The sequence below is a fragment of the Ruditapes philippinarum genome, unplaced genomic scaffold (assembly GCF_026571515.1).
Source record: "Ruditapes philippinarum isolate M1 unplaced genomic scaffold, ASM2657151v2 ctg4732_1_1_1_1, whole genome shotgun sequence".
Classification (NCBI taxonomy): domain Eukaryota; kingdom Metazoa; phylum Mollusca; class Bivalvia; order Venerida; family Veneridae; genus Ruditapes; species Ruditapes philippinarum.
Window position 1 is genome coordinate 54,047 of NW_026860833.1, and position 16,357 is coordinate 70,403.

Genomic DNA, 16,357 nt, shown 5'->3' on the forward strand with positions numbered 1-16,357 from the left:
TTATATAATATATAGCAGGTGCATAGGTACCTTAATTAGTAATTTTGAGATACTATTTTGAAAATGACATGATGGCCCCTTTTTTAGATAAAACAATTATTTTGAAAAAATAAAAAAGCTTTGTTAAAATAATTCAATGCAAAAATATGATAATGTAAATACTAGGAAAAGTTAAAGCAGAAAATAATTAAAACATCACTATTTATTATGGCAGGAGTCTAGTACTGTCTACAAGTCAACTGTTCTGAATTTTTGTAAAATTTGAAATATATACGCTGAGATAGTAATGGAACATTGAATTTTTTCTAATAAATCATGTTTTTTCTATCTTAAATGGTAAAATTACATTAAAAATTGAAATATCATGTAATGATGTTGAGGACTTCATTAGGTGTCGTAATCCGTAATGTACCGGGAAACTAATTTTAGCTACGTCTTCGCGCAGTCACATTTATTTAGTTAGCAAACTACATCTTGGAAAATCAATAAATTTGTAGGATTTATGTGTTAACAATATATGTTTGATTAAATTACAAGTAACTGTTTGGTCTAATAAAAACTACTGCCGACCTGAAGGTATTTTTTTTCCAGTTTTAGAAATAGGAGATTGAATTGCCGGACCAATTATGTCACGAGATTTATCCGTCATTTTTTGTATTGACATATTCGTTGTTCCACCTAAATTAGTCACTGCAGCCTTCTTAACATTTACTTTAGAGAAATTTCCACACTTTTAACTTTTGTGCTGACATTTTAAAGACGATAGTTTTAATAATTAATGTAAAGCCATCATGTTTATAAGTTACACTCTTTTATTAGGTTGTCTCCCTTTGTATCGGTATGGCTAAAACCCGATAACCGTACCGTATTGAAAAACGGAAAATCGATAAATACCGATTTACCGGTATATTGATCCAGCCCTAATTAACATCATGTATAAATTGTGTTCTCCCTATTGCCTTGTCCGAAAGTCAGTACAGGTGATATAGTGGTGATTAGGTAAAATCTATTTTTAGAAAAGTGTTACCTTCAGATCGAAGGCTATTTCTATTTGTAAGTGATCATATTTCTGAAAAACTTTAAGTAATTTTCTCCTTAAAATTAGAGATGACCTCTGCCAAGTTGACCCGTGCCGAGTTGGTACAGGGCCAAGTTGACCCTTTACCAATTTCTCGTGCACAACATGTGGATAAAAATGTGACTTTTTTAAAATGTAATAAAATTCTGTTTAAATTTGTTTATTTGTTTATACTGTTAGACACTAGAACGTATCATTCAAAATTTAAAAACAAATAAAGACAATTTGCAAATAAGAGTCCGTTTGACCTTTGAAATGACTCTTTGACCCTTCAAATTTGCTAATGGCCTGATTTGACTCTCAGGATTTTAACTGGAGGGTCAAATTTTGGTAAAATCATGGGGATTTGTCCTTGTAGTAAAACTGAGTCAAAATGACCCTCAGGATTTCATGGCTGGTGAACACCCTGCAGTCTTTATTAGTTGCAAAGAACGGAACTTAAATTTGTCCAGCTATATTTGTAAAAATTTTTATGTATTGAAACTCTGTGGATCTGTTACTCAATATCATTCATTACGGTTACTTACACTGCGGCTTACATTGTATGGACAAATGATTTAGTTATTATTCATCAGGCCACTATGGTTTCAACATACATGTTTTGCATTTTCATACATTATTGATTACGTTACATAACTTTAACGAAATTTAAGCAAATGGTTACATACCATGTAAAAAATGCAGTAGCATCATGTGGAAACAACGTTAAGTACGTTGTGTCTGCCCACACAATAACAAAATTCTATAACATACATGTAGCAAAACAGCGAAAAAAAATAAAACTAGGAAATGATATGTTATGGTTGTCTATCAATATGTTCATATGGAGGTAACACATTTCAATATTTTTGTGCCCCCACGTTAGTGGCGGGCATTTAGATTTACCCTTGTCCGTCCGTCCGTTCACTTTTGTGTCGCATGTAACTCAAAAAGTATTTGACCTAGAGTCATGAAACTTTACAGGAATGTTGATCAGCATGTTTAGTTGTGCACCTGGGTATTTTCGTCTGGATATTTTTAGTATTTTCAGAGTTATTGCCCTTGACATGGTAAAATTTTGCAATTTTCAACTTGTGTGGCATGTAACTCAAAAATTATTTGACCTAGAGTCATGAAACTTTACAGGAATGTTGATCAGCATGTGTAGTTGTGCACCTGGGTATTTTCTTCTGTATATTTTTAGTATTTTCAGAGTTATTGCCCTTGACTTAGTAAAATTTTGCAATTTTCAACTTGTGTCGCATGTAACTCAAAAAGTATTTGACCTAGAGTCATGAAACTTTACAGGAATGTTGATCAGCATGTGTAGTTGTGCACCTGGGTATTTTTGTCTGGATATTTTTAATATTTTTAGAGTAATTGCCCTTGACTTAGTAAAATTTTGCAATTTTCAACTTGTGTGGCATGTAACTCAAAAAGTATTTGGCCTAGAGTCATGAAACTTTACAGGAATGTTGATCAGCATGTGTAGTTGTGCACCTGGGTGTTATCGTCTGGATATTTTTAGTATTTTCAGAGTTATTGCCCTTGACTTAGTAAAATTTTGCAATTTTCAACTTGTGTCGCACATAACTCAAAAAGTATTTGACCTAGAGTCATGTTACTTTACAGGAATATTGATCAGCATGTGCAGTTGTGCACCAGGTATTTTCGTCTGGATTTATTTAGTATTTTTAGAGTTATTGCTCTTCACTTAGAAAATTTTTGCAATTTTCAACTTGTGTCGCAAGTTTCTCAAAAAGGATTTGACATGTTCATTAAACCTTACGGGCAGGTTGCTCAGCATATCTAGATTTGGGGTTTCGCTTGTGGATTTATCCAGTATTTGTAGAGTTATTTCCCTTGACTTAGCTAAAAGATTGACAGAACAGTGGCGCGGTGGGGGCACCCGTGTCCTATGGACACATTTCTAGTTTCATTTTGAAACACACTGAATGTTTTTTTGTTACAAACAGCTACAACAATAGATTGAGTTGTATCGAACGAAGAAAATATACACATAGCGTAAGTCACGCATCCTACATAGTTTTATAATTTAAATAACATCAGAGTGTTTGAATAAAGACCTGTTCAATATTGCCATTTACAAACTTTCCTTCAAAACAAAATTAAATGAAAATTGCAGACACTGTTTGATTGAGTCTGTACATGAGATAAAATGAATAAGTGCAACATCCCTCACGCCCCCTAGCACCGGTTTGAGCGGTACTCAATGCTCAACACTCAATAGTGCTGGCATCAATGCTCCCGATTAGGAGTTTCAATTACATTTCATCAGATGTGGTAAACTCATCTTCAGATTTTGATCTTTTATTATCTTGCTGTCTGCGTTCATTGAGTGAATTTTGTAATTTTTGTGTCGCCTTGAAAAGGTGACATATAGGGGTTACTCTCGGCGGCGGCGTCGGCGTCGTTGTCGGCCTCGGCGTCGTTGTCGGTGTCCCCTAAAGCTTGTCCGGAGCATAACTCAGTCACTATAAGTCTGATTGACTTCAAATATGGTATGCATGCTTCTTTCAATAACCCGAAGTGCAGTGCACAAGGACCGGTACTCTGCAGTTTTTATTTTTTGAGTTATTGCCTTTTGTTAATTTTCATACATTAATTTTGTCCGGGCCATTTCTCTTCAACTAAAAAAGCTATGGACTTGAAACTTCATAGGATGATAGATCTCATTAAGAAGAAATGCAGTGCACAAGAACCAGTACTCTGCACTTCCTAATTTTTGAGTTATTGCCCTTTGTTAATTTTCATACTTTATTTTTGTCCGGGCCATTTCTCCTAATGTATAAAAGCCATGGACTTGAAACTTCATAGGATGATAGGTCTCATTAAGAAGAAGTGCAGTGCACAAGAACTGGTACTCTGCATTTCTTATTTTTTGAGTTATTGCCCTTTGTTTATTTTCATACTTAGATTTTGTCCGGGCCATTTCTCCTTAAGTATAAAAGCTATGGACTTGAAACTTCATAGGATGATACATCTCATTATTAAGAAGTGCAGTGCACAATAATGGGTACTCTGCATTTCTTAATTTTTGAGTTATGGCCCTTGTTAAATTTCATACTTTATTTTTGTCCTGGTCATTTCTCCTCAAGTATGAAAGCTATAGACTTGAAACATCATAGATTGATAGATGTATTGATAAGAACTGCAGTGTACAGAAACTGCTGCTCTGCACTTATTTTTTTAGTTATTGCCCTTTGTTATTTTTCATATTTCATTTTTGTCCTGGCCATTTCCCCTAAACTACATTGTTCACAAGGCGACACATCCGACTCGCGGAGTTCTAGTTTTATCTATAAGATCCTGCAAGGTCATTTCATCTAACATGGTATATGGATTAAACGATGATCGAGTATAATCGGAAATTGATCGTTTATAGAACCAATCAGCGATGATCGATTACAAAGTTTAATAATCGATTATCGGTAATTTATTTTCTTGCTGTTACTTAAGTGACTGACTGTATTATAAAAACACTAAATTAAAGCCAGTTTTGGTTGAAACAATAATTTTCATTCAATTGAATATGAAAGTATACTGGTGACCATGAAGTTAATAGTTGACAGTGAGGCATGCTAGTTTAAAGGTATACTATGCTCAAATTTGACATTAGAAAATATTTAAAATTGCTACACAGTCTATTTGTAAATATAAAATAAATATGTTTTGACTTCACACAAAGAAGATATGTTATAAAATTATTCTACACACTAAAGGTGGATGCAATATCAATATTTAGTGTCATTAAAAATGGCAGTTTTGTAAAGAAAGGACCAACTTAACTTGTTCCCATATATAGTTTATTCATTGCTTTTTTGAAAAGTGACACATAATAATTTTATAGATTTTAATGAATTTATTTGATAAAAATATTTTACTCAAGGATGAGCATAGTATATCTTTAAACTTATTTATTTCAGTTGATAAAGTGGTGGTTACATGCATGGAAATGGAATTCTTATAAATATTAAAGCATGATATGAACATTGTACATATTTACTTTGTTATTGTTATTGTTTTGATTATATAATCGATGATTGATCGAAAAGGGTTGTTCGATTATTTTCGATGATCGATTATGGTTTTTGTCCGATTAAGAAACCCTAACATGGTACAACTGTCAGTCTTACTTACAAGTAAGGAATTTTCAGAAATTCCTTGTTTTGATACGTTTTCCAAAATCATCATGTTGAGAAACTTTCATGTTTTTTTTATGCCCCCGCCATGTAATGGCTGGGGCATATAGTGTTACCCTGTTCCGTCCTTCCGTCCTTCTGTCATTCTGTCATCATCAGTTTCCCTTCATTATACCCCCAAAAACGAAGTTTGGGGGGGTATATAGGAGTCATCCGGTGGTCGGTCGGTCGGTCCAGACGTCTGTTGCATTTTCCTTGTCCGGAGCATAACTTGAAAACTAATGGTTGGAATTCAATATAACTACATACAATGGTCAAGCACATTGAGAGGAAGTGCACAAGAACCATTACTCTATCATGACTAATTACAGAGTTATTGCCCTTTGTTACTTTTCCTTGTCCGGGGCATAACTTGAAAACTACTAGTTGGAATTCAAAACAACTTCATACAATTGTCAAACAGAATAAGGGGAAGTGCAGTGCACAAGAACCATAACTCTATCTAAAGTAATTACAGAGTTATTGCCCTTTGTTGCTTTTCCATTGCTTTTTTTTTGTCCGTTGCATTTTCCTTGTCCGGAGCATAACTTGAAGACTAATGGTTGGAATTCAATATAACTACATACAATGGTCAAGCACATTGAGAGGAAGTGCAGTGCATAAGAAACATAACTCTATCTTGACTAATTACATAGTTATTGCCCTTTGTTACTTTTCCTTGTCCGTGGCATAACTTGAAAACTGCTGGTTGGAATTCAAAACAACTTCATACAATTGTCAAACACAATAAGGGGAAGTGCAGTGCACAAGAACCATAACTGTATCTAAAGTAATTACAGAGTTATTGCCCTTTGTTGCTTTTCCATTGCCTTCTTTTTTTGTCAGGACCATAACTTGAAGACTAATGGTTGGAATTCAATATAACTACATACAATGGTCAAGCACATTGAGAGGAAGTGCAGTGCATAATAACTCTATCTAAAGTAATTACAGAGTTATTGCCCTTTATTACTTTTCCATTGCTTTCTTTTGTCCGGACCGTAACTTGAAAACTAATTGTTGGAATTCATTATAACTTCATACAATGGTCCAGCACATTGAGAGGAAGTGCAGTGCACAAGAGCCATAACTCCATTTTGACTTATTACAGAGTTACTGCCCTTTGTTTCTTTTCCTTGTCCAGAGCATGACTTTAAAACTACTGGTTGGAATTCAAAGCAACTTCATACAATGGTCAAGCACAATAAGGGGAAGTGCAGTGCACAAGAACCATAACTCCATCTTGACTAATTACAGAGTAATTGCCCTTTGTTACTTTTCCATTGCTTTCTTTTGTCCGGACCATAACTGGAAAACTTATTGTTGGAATTCATTATAACTTCATACAATGGTCAAGCACATTGAGAGGAAGTGCAGTGCATAAAAACCATAACTCCATCTTGACTAGTTACTGAGTTACTGCCCTTTGTTACTTTTCCTTGTCCAGAGCATGACTTGAAAACTACTGGTTGGAATTCAAAACAACTTCATTCAATGGTCAAGCACAATAAGGGGAAGTGCAGTGCACAAGAACCATAACTTCATCTTGACTAATTACAGAGTTATTGCCCTTTGTTACTTTTCCTTGTCCAGAGCATAACTTGAAAACTACTGTTTGGAATTCAGTACAACTTCATACAGTTGTTAAGGACATTCAAAGGAAGTGCAGTGCACAAGAGCCATAACTCCATTTTGACAAAATACAGACTTACTGCCCTTTGATACTTTTCCTTGTCCGGAGCATAACTTAAAACATACTGGTTGGAATCCAAAACAACTTCATACAATGGTCAAGCACAATAAGAGGAAGTGCAGTGCACAAGAACTATAACTCTATCTTCAGTATTTATAGAGTTATTGCCCTTTGTTATTTTTCTTTGTCTTTCTTGACTTATTACAGAGTAATTCAATTAAACTTCATCAATGGCCAACCACATTGAAAGGAAATGCAACATACATGAACCACAATTATCTTTAATTGCCCACAACCATAACTCTTTGTTTCAATTCTTTTACAAGGTATTCTGTTACTAGTAACATCCTCATTTCCGAAGCAGACTTGTGGGGGTATTAATCACATTTAGTGATAGTTCTAGTTATCTTAAGAACGGTTGCACACATTCAACTCAAATTTGACATATGGATATGTCATGACAAAATACAGGTCAAGTCTGAATTTGTTCATGGTTCGATGATTTTTGGCAGAGTTATGCCCCTTTTACTAAGAAAATAATATGAAATTTCAGTTTCCGTTCATTATCTCCCCAACGATACAACACATTCAACTCAAACTTGACATATGGATATGTCATGAGAAAATACAGGTCAAGTTCGAATTTGGTCATGGTTTGATGATTTTTGGCAGATTTATGCCCCTTTTACTTTGAAAATAATATGAAATTTTCAGTTTCCGTTCCTTATCTCCCCAACGGTACAACACATTCAACTTAAACTTGACATATGGATGCGACAAAAAAATGCGCAGGTCAAGTTCAAATTTGGTCATGGTTCAATGATTTTTAGCTCGACTATACAAAGTATATGGAGAGCTGTCCTACTCGCCCCGGCGTCGGCGTCCGCGTCCAGATTTTAGATTAAAGTTTTGGTGCAGTAAAATATTTTTCACCATAACTTTGTCATTTCTTAAGGTATCAACTTCAAACTTCAAATATATGTTCCTTATCATCAACCACATCTTATGTGACAAGATTCATAACTCTAGCACCAATATTTTTAGATTTATCTCCCCTTGAACTTAGAATTTTCCTTAAAAAATACTATTTTTTACTGTTACTTCTTTATTTCTTAAGGGATCAACCTCATACTTCAAATTTAATGTACCTTATCATCATCCCCATCTTATGTGACAAGGTTCATAACTCTAGCACCAATATTTTCAGATTTATCTCCCCTTGAACTTAGAATTTTCCTCAAAAAATGCTATTTCTTACTGTTTCTTCTTTATTTCTTAAGGGATCAACCTCATACTTCAAATATATTTACGTTATCATCATCCCCATCCTATGTGACAAGGTTCATAACTCTAGCACCAATATTTTCAGATTTATCTCCCTTTGAACTTAGAATTTTCCATAAAAAATATTATTTTTTACTGTTACTTATTTATTATGCCCCCATTTTGAAAAAAAGGGGGTATATTGCTTTGCACTTGTCGGTCCGTCGGTCCGTCGGTCCGTCGGTCCGTAGACCAAATGGTTTCCGAGTGATAACTAAAGAACCCTTAGGCCTAGGAACTTCAAACTTGGTATGGTGATTGGTCATGACAAGTAGATGACCCCTATTGATTTTGGGGTCAAGGGGTCAAAGGTCAAGGTCACATTGACCTTGTAAGCAAAAACGGTTTCCGATCAATAACTAAAGAACCTTAAGGCCTAGGAACTTCAAACTTGGTATGGTGATTTTTCATGATCAGTAGATGACCCCTATTGATTTTGGGGTCAAGGGGTCAAAGGTCAAGGTCACATTGACCTTGTAAGCAAAAACGGTTTCCGATCAATAACTAAAGAACCCTTAGGCCTAGGAACTTCAACTTGTATGGTGATTGGTCATGATCAGTAGATGACCCCTATTGATTTTGGGTCAAGGGGTCAAAGGTCAAGGTCACATTGACCTTGTAAGCAAAAATGGTTTTCCGATCAATAACTAAAGAACCTTAAGGCCTAGGAACTTCAAACTTGGTATGGTGATTTGTCATGATCAGTAGATGACCCCTATTGATTTTGGGGTCAAGGGGTCAAAGGTCAAGGTCACATTGACCTTGTAAGCAAAAACGGTTTCCGATCAATAACTAAAGAACCTTAAGGCCTAGGAACTTCAAACTTGGTATGGTGATTTGTCATGATCAGTAGATGACCCTATTGATTTTGGGGTCAAGGGGTCAAAGGTCAAGGTACCACATTTGACCTTGTAAGCAAAAACGGTTTCCGATCAATAAGTAAAGAACCCTAAGGCCTAGGAACTTCAAACTTGGTATGGTGATTTGTCATGATCAGTAGATGACCCCTAACGATTTTGGGGTCAAGGGTCAAAGGTCAAGGTCACATTGACCTCTTGGGTAAAAACGGTTTCCGATCAATAACAAAAGAACCCTTAGGCCTAGGAACTTCAAACTTGGTATGGTGATTGGTCATGATCAGAAGATGACCCCTATTGATTTTGGAGTTAAGGGGTTAAAGGTCAAGGTCACATTGACCTCTTAGGTAAAAACGGTTTCCGATCAATAACGAAAGAACCCTTAGGCCTAGGAACTTCAAACTTGGTATGGTGATTGGTCATGATCAGTAGATGACCCCTATTGATTTTGGGGTCAAGGGGTCAAAGGTCAAGGTCACATTGACCTCTTAGGTAAAAGCAGTTTCCGATCAATAACTAAAGAACCCTTAGGCCTAGGAACTTCAAACTTGGTATGGTGATGGTCATGACCAGCAGATGACCCCTACTGATTTTGGGGTTAAGGGGTCAAAGGGAAAGGTCACATTGACCTTGTAGGTAAAAATGCTTTCCGATCAATAACTTAAGAACCCTTAGGCCTAGGAACTTCAAACTTGGTATGGTGATTGGTCATGACCAGCAGATGACCTATTGTTTTCAGGGTCAAGGGTCAAAGGTCATGTAACATTGACCTTGTAGGTAAAAACGGTTTCTGATCAATTAACTAAAAACGCTTAGGCCTAGGAACTTCAAACTTTGTATGATGATTGGTGGTGACCAGCAGATGACCCCTATTGAGTTTTGGGTCAAGGGGTCAAAGGTCAAGGTCACATCGACCTTGTAAGTAAAAACGGGTTTCTGATCCAATAACTTAAGAACGCTTAGGCCTAGGAAACTTCAAACTTGGTATGGTGATTTTTCATGACCAGCAGATTACCCCTTTCGATTTTGGGATCAAGGGTCAAAGGTCAAGGGTCCATTGACCTTGTAAGTAAAAAACGGTTTCTGATCAATAACTAAAGAAACTTGGGCCTAGGAACTTCAAACTTGGCATAGTTGATTGGTCATGATCAGCAGATGACCCCTATTGATTTTGAGGTCAAAGGTCAAGTCACATTGACCTTGTATGTTAAAACGGTTTCAGATCAATAATCAAAAGAACCCTTACTACGGCCTAGGAACTTCAAACTTGGCATGGTGATTAGTCATGACCAGCAAATGACCCCTATTGATTTTGGGGTCAAGGGGTCAAAGGTCAAGGTCACATTGACCTTGTAAGTAAAAACGGTTTCTGATCAATTAAGTAAAAACGCTTAGGCCTAGGAACTTCAAACTTTGTATGATGATTTGTCTTGACCAGCAGATGACCCCTATTGAGTTTTGGGTCAAGGGGTCAAAGGTCAAGGTCATGACCAGTAGATACTTGATAACCCTTATTAATTGTTCGATCACTTGGTCAGAAGTCATGCATAATTACCTTATCACATGAATAATTGGCTGCTGATAGGGGGCATACATGTTTTACAAACATATCTTGTTTCTAAAGGGATCAACTTCATACTTCAAATATATTTACGTTATCATCATCCACATCTTATGTTACAAGGTTCATAACTCTAGCACCAATATTGCAAGAATTATCTCCCCATAAACTTAGATTTTTTTACTAGAAAAATGTTATTTTTTATTATAACTTTTTTATTTTTAAAGGTATCTACCTCAATCTTCAAATACTTATTCCTTATCATCAATTACATTTTATGTGACAATGTTCATAACTCTTGAAGCAATATTTACAGATTTTTCTCTCTTTGAACTTAGGATTTTCTTTAAGAAATATAATAACTTCTTTACTTTTTAAGGTGTCTACTTCAAACTTCAAATATATATTTCTTATCATTACACAAATGTTGTGTGACAAGGTCCATAACTCTAGCATGACTATTTCAAGAATTATTCCCCTTGATCTTGGAATTTATGTTAACAAATGTTATTTTTTTACTATAACTTAATACATAATTATACATAATTGATTTTTCTTTCGTATTTTGTCCTCCTTACTGCGTCCAGTATTTTATTAGTCGAGCTTCGCTGTCTCCTGTGACAGCTCTTGTTTGCAGAGTTATGCCCCTTTCACTTTGAAAGTAATATGAAATTTTCAGTTTCCGTTTATTATCTCCCCAACAGTACAACACATTCAACTCAAATTTGACATATGGATATGTTTTTGGAATGCCCAGGCCAAGTTTGAATTTGGTCATGGTTCAATGATTTTTGGCAGAGTTACATGTATGCCCCTTTCACTTTGAAAATAATATGAAATTTACAGTTTCTGTTCATTATCTACCCAACAGTGTTACATATGTCCCTTTCACTTTGAAAATAATATAGATACATCTTAGGAATAAGCAGTTTAAGTTTGAAATTGGTTGTGGTTCAATGATTTTAGACAAACTTATCTTTCCTGAATGCTGGAAAAATTTTGAACTTTCAGTTTCAGCACTCATACTTTTAGCACTCATACTTTTAGCCATTATTTTGGCTACAAATATGCAATTTGCTATTTTTAAAAGGTTAAGACTGAATTATTTCAGTGTCTTGAACATTGTATGAAAATGGTTTGTGTTAACATTGAAAAGTTTTATAGGCTTTGAACTTAAAATGAAAAAAATAATTAATGCACCATCTGAAATTTTGGCTGCATGCGGGGGCATCCGTGGCATGATGACACATTTCTAGTCTTAATTCTGTGTCTTTAGCTAGATCTGTTTCTTTATCATGTTGGCCACAACGAGTCTGAAGTTGCGCTCCATCTCTGTCTCTGTTGCTACATCTGGCGGGCATTTAGATTTACCCTTGTCCGTCTGTCCATCCATCCTTCTGTCCGTCTGTTTTCTTTTGTGTCGCACGTAACTCAAAATGTATTTGACCTAGAGTCATGAAACTTTACAGGAATGTTGATTAGCATGTGTAGTTGTGCACATGGGAATTTTGTCTGGATATTTGTAGTATTTCAGAGTTATTGCCTTTGACTTAGTAAAATTTTGCAATTTTCAACTTGTGTCGCATGTAACTCAAAAAGTATTTGACCTAGAGTCATGAAACTTTACCGGAGTGTTGATCAGCTTGTGTACTTGTGCACCTGGGTATTTTCAACCAACTTTACAGGAATAATGATCAACATCATTAAAGTACAGGAATAATGATTCACAACACTGAAGCTATTCACTTTAGACTTTGCATGTGAGAATAGCATGTTACTATTTTTAGAATTGCTTGTTTCTATTTTTAAAATTGCGCGTTACTTATTTTAGAATTACGTGTAATTATTTTTAGAATTGCGTGTTACTATTTTTGGAACTGCGTGTTTCTATTTATATAATTTCATGTTTCTAATTTTAGAATTGCATGTTACTATTTTTAAAATTGCGTGTTTCTATTTATAGAATTGCGTGTCTCTATTTTTATAATTGAGTGTTTTTATTTAGAGAATTGTGTGTCTCTATTTTTAGAATTACGTGTTACTATTTAAAGAATTGCGTGTTACTATTTATAGAATTGCGTGTTTCTATTGATAGAATTATGTCTTTCTATTTCTTGAATTGTGTGTCTCTATTAATAGAATTGCGTGTTTCTATTGATAGAATTGCGTGTTTCTATATATATATATATATATACAAAATAGTTAAACAAAACTAATGTGACAATACAGACCAACTAAATTTATAAAAAAGGAAACATTAAGATATTTTAAAACCTTTCTGTGTTTGCTATTAGAAAAAGTAAAAAGTCAAGCGTTGCCCCCGCCCGGCGGTGGCTCTTGTTACACTTTGAACATTGTGCGGGACATAAGTCTAAAATTATAAGAGATATGAACATGAAACTTTGTAGGCAGATGGATCTTTTTAAGTAAACATGCAGTGTAAAAGAATCATACTTCCGTCTTGCCTATTTTTGGAGTTATTGACCCAAACTTTTGTTCATTTTTAACACACTTTGTCCGGGACATAACTCTAAAACTATAAGAGATAATTATGAACATGAATTTTGTAGGTAGATAGTTTACATTGGGTAGAAATACAGTGCAAAAGAGACATAACTGTGCCTGTTTAGCTCACCTGAGCATAAGGCTTCCAAAACTAGGTTACACCTCCCAAATACATAGAAACCTTGTTGACATTCACGTGGTAACAATTTTTTACTCAATTGTCATCAAACTGACTTGAAATTTGGACCATGAATTTATGCCGAATTGAATTTTTGTATCAACTGACCTACTTTCGATAAAAAAGATATTGTTTGACCTAGTTTCTAGTCATTTTAAGTATGGACATGAAATTTGGACCAGGGGTGTAATTTCTGATGCAGAAAAGAATTTTGATATTATCTGACCTACTTTTGAAATTTTTTATATCATTTGTCCTGTTTGGTTGTCTTGGGTTTAACATCATACCAAACAGTAGAGGTCAGACCTTAGGTGCCACTGATACCCCCAGAAGTGACTGTTAAAACTTGAAATATTAATGAGAAATAAAAGATTTGAAGTTTTTTTTGTATAAATTCAAAAATGTAATATAATTTCATTGAAATAAATTATATATAACTGTTTTGATACAGAGCTTATACAATTTATTGTGTTAATCATTTAAGCATCTGACATTGGAGGATGAAAAACATCTTCATGTTGGATTCTGCTTACATGAGTGAAAATAACTTCATAAGGTAGATTCTGGAAACATTTTGTAGAAGTTATACTTGCTGTCCAGAGAGAGTCATCTTTTGGTGCTAGTCCTGCGATTCCTCTTATACTAGAACTAAAAATCAAACTTAAAAGCTTTTCAATCTCTTATAGCACCAAAATAGAAGACCCCTATTGATTTTTGGGACACAAGGTCAAAGGTCACAGTCTCTATTACCTTAAAACTAAAAACAGTTTCTTGAGCATAACTTAGATTTATTTGGCCCACAGTGTTCAAACTTGATGGGATGATTGTCCATATTGGGTAAAAGACCCCTATTGATTTTGGGGTCAAAGGTCAAGGTCACTATTACTTAGAAGTTGAGAACAGTTTCTTGAGCATAACCTAAGTTCCATTTGGCTCCCAATATTCAAACTTCATAGGATGATTGTCCATATTTGGTAAAGACCCCTATTGATTTTGGGGTCACAAGGTCAAAGGTCAGGGTCACTATTAACTAAAACGAAAAGCAGTTTTCGGAACATAACTTAAGTTTCATTTGGCCCACTGTGTTTAAACTTTATAGTATGATTGTCCATATTGAGAAAAGGCAGCTATTGATTTTGCGTTCATAAGGTCAAAGGTCAAGGTCACTATTACCTTAGACCTGAAAACAGTTTCCCAGGGATGCAAATTTTCAGTGGATCCACGGAAATGTTAATCAGAGGAGAAAATTTGGCCGAGTTTGCTACCGCCTATTGTCTGCCAATTGTAAATGTATAGACTGTACCGTAAATATTTAGACCGTACTGCTTTTCAGGTATGTTCAGTTATTGTCCCTATTGTAGTAAGCCAATGAAGGTAGCGTTAATTATACCAACCAATCATAGTGTCTTTCTGTAGTTGAAGAAAGCAAAACAAAATGACGGCTGATAAGTAAGAAAGATATTTTTTACATGAATAATGGCAGCAATTAACTCAAACAACGCTTCCAAGATCAAGGACTTGACAAAAATGTTAAAAATAAGTTTAATTTGAAATGGTTAGAGAACACAGTAAATGTGAATATCGGATCAACGAGACAACCGTCCGCATTCAGGTTTTTTTTTGCTATATAACTGTAGCCGTTTAAAGGCTACTTCCCCAGTTGAAAAAAGATTCCCCTTGAGCTAAAAAAATTGCCCTTGGCCTAAATAAAATCAACTATTTTCTTCTGTTATGGCTTGCTTGTTTAAAAAATAACATTTTTGTTCAAATAGTTTTTTTATAGGCCTACAGTGTTTGATATTACTGATTGTCCTGCAAGAAAAAAAGTCCAAGCGTTGCCGAGAATGGGCTGATCATATCTCTAAACATTCTGTCTTTGTGAAAATTCTACTCAAAATATGCAGAAATTTGTAAAAATATGTTATTTTATTTATTCTTACAGATTTTAATCATTGTCTGGAAAAACATGGAGTTATATTTAAATACCAAAAATTGGAAAAATATTCTATTATCACAATGTTTTAGCGACCTATTTGCTGTTTGATTTTCGGCTTGAATTTGGAGAGGAATGTGTTAGTTTATGTAAATAAATTATAAAACATAAAACAGTTAATTGATTTTCGTACATTAAGTGTCAAAATGTCCTTTGAGAATCATAATCTAATCTTTTTAGCACTTAATGCAGTTTTTACATAGAAAAATCAAAGCAATCATTCTGAAATAAATAGGGGAGGTGTGTGGGGAGGTTACAGCAATGTTGAAGCTTGGCAATATTACAAATGACTCAAGTGATTCCAACTGAACTTAAATAGAGTGGTTTTGTATGTTTAAGGAAGTCAAGGCCAAACTGATGGTTCTGAAATCTGAAATGTTTTCATAGTTTATGACCCACCTGACTTTTAGGGCATGTTTTTAACCAGGTTTTCCGAAGGAAAAAACTAGTTATTAGATTGAGGTTAGTCGGCGGGCGGGCGGGCAGATGGGCGGACGGGCGGGCGTAAACAATTTCTTCTGTGCGCAACTCCTCCTACATTTTTCATCGGATTTTGACCAAACATTCACAGAAGCTTTGTCATCAAGTGCCTTAGGGCATATTGTCAGGGTTTTGTGATTGTATAATATTTGACCTAATTATGGCCCTTTGTTTTTTTACCTTATACAGATTATATAGTGAACAATTTTTACCATGCACAACTTCTCCTACATTTCTCAACAGATTTTGACCAAACTTTCACAGAACTTTGTTATCAAATGCCCTGGCACACATTGTTGGGGTTTTGTGATTGGATAATATTTGACCTAATTATGGCCCTTTGTTTTTTTTCCTTATACAGATTATTTTGTGAACAATTTTTACCATGCGCAACTTCTCCTACATTTCTCAACAGATTTTGACCAAACTTTCACAGAGGCTTTGTTATCAAGTGCTCTGGCGCACATTATCGGGGTTTTGTGGTTGGATAATATTTGACCTAATTATG

General features: G+C 34.9%; 1 long non-coding RNA gene across 1 annotated transcript in view; it reads left to right on the plus strand.

Moving 5' to 3' along the window:
- LOC132713512 (uncharacterized) overlaps positions 1–16,357 on the plus strand; it is a 40,083-nt gene that overhangs the window by 3,078 nt on the left and 20,648 nt on the right. The gene's annotated exons all lie outside the window — the stretch shown is intronic.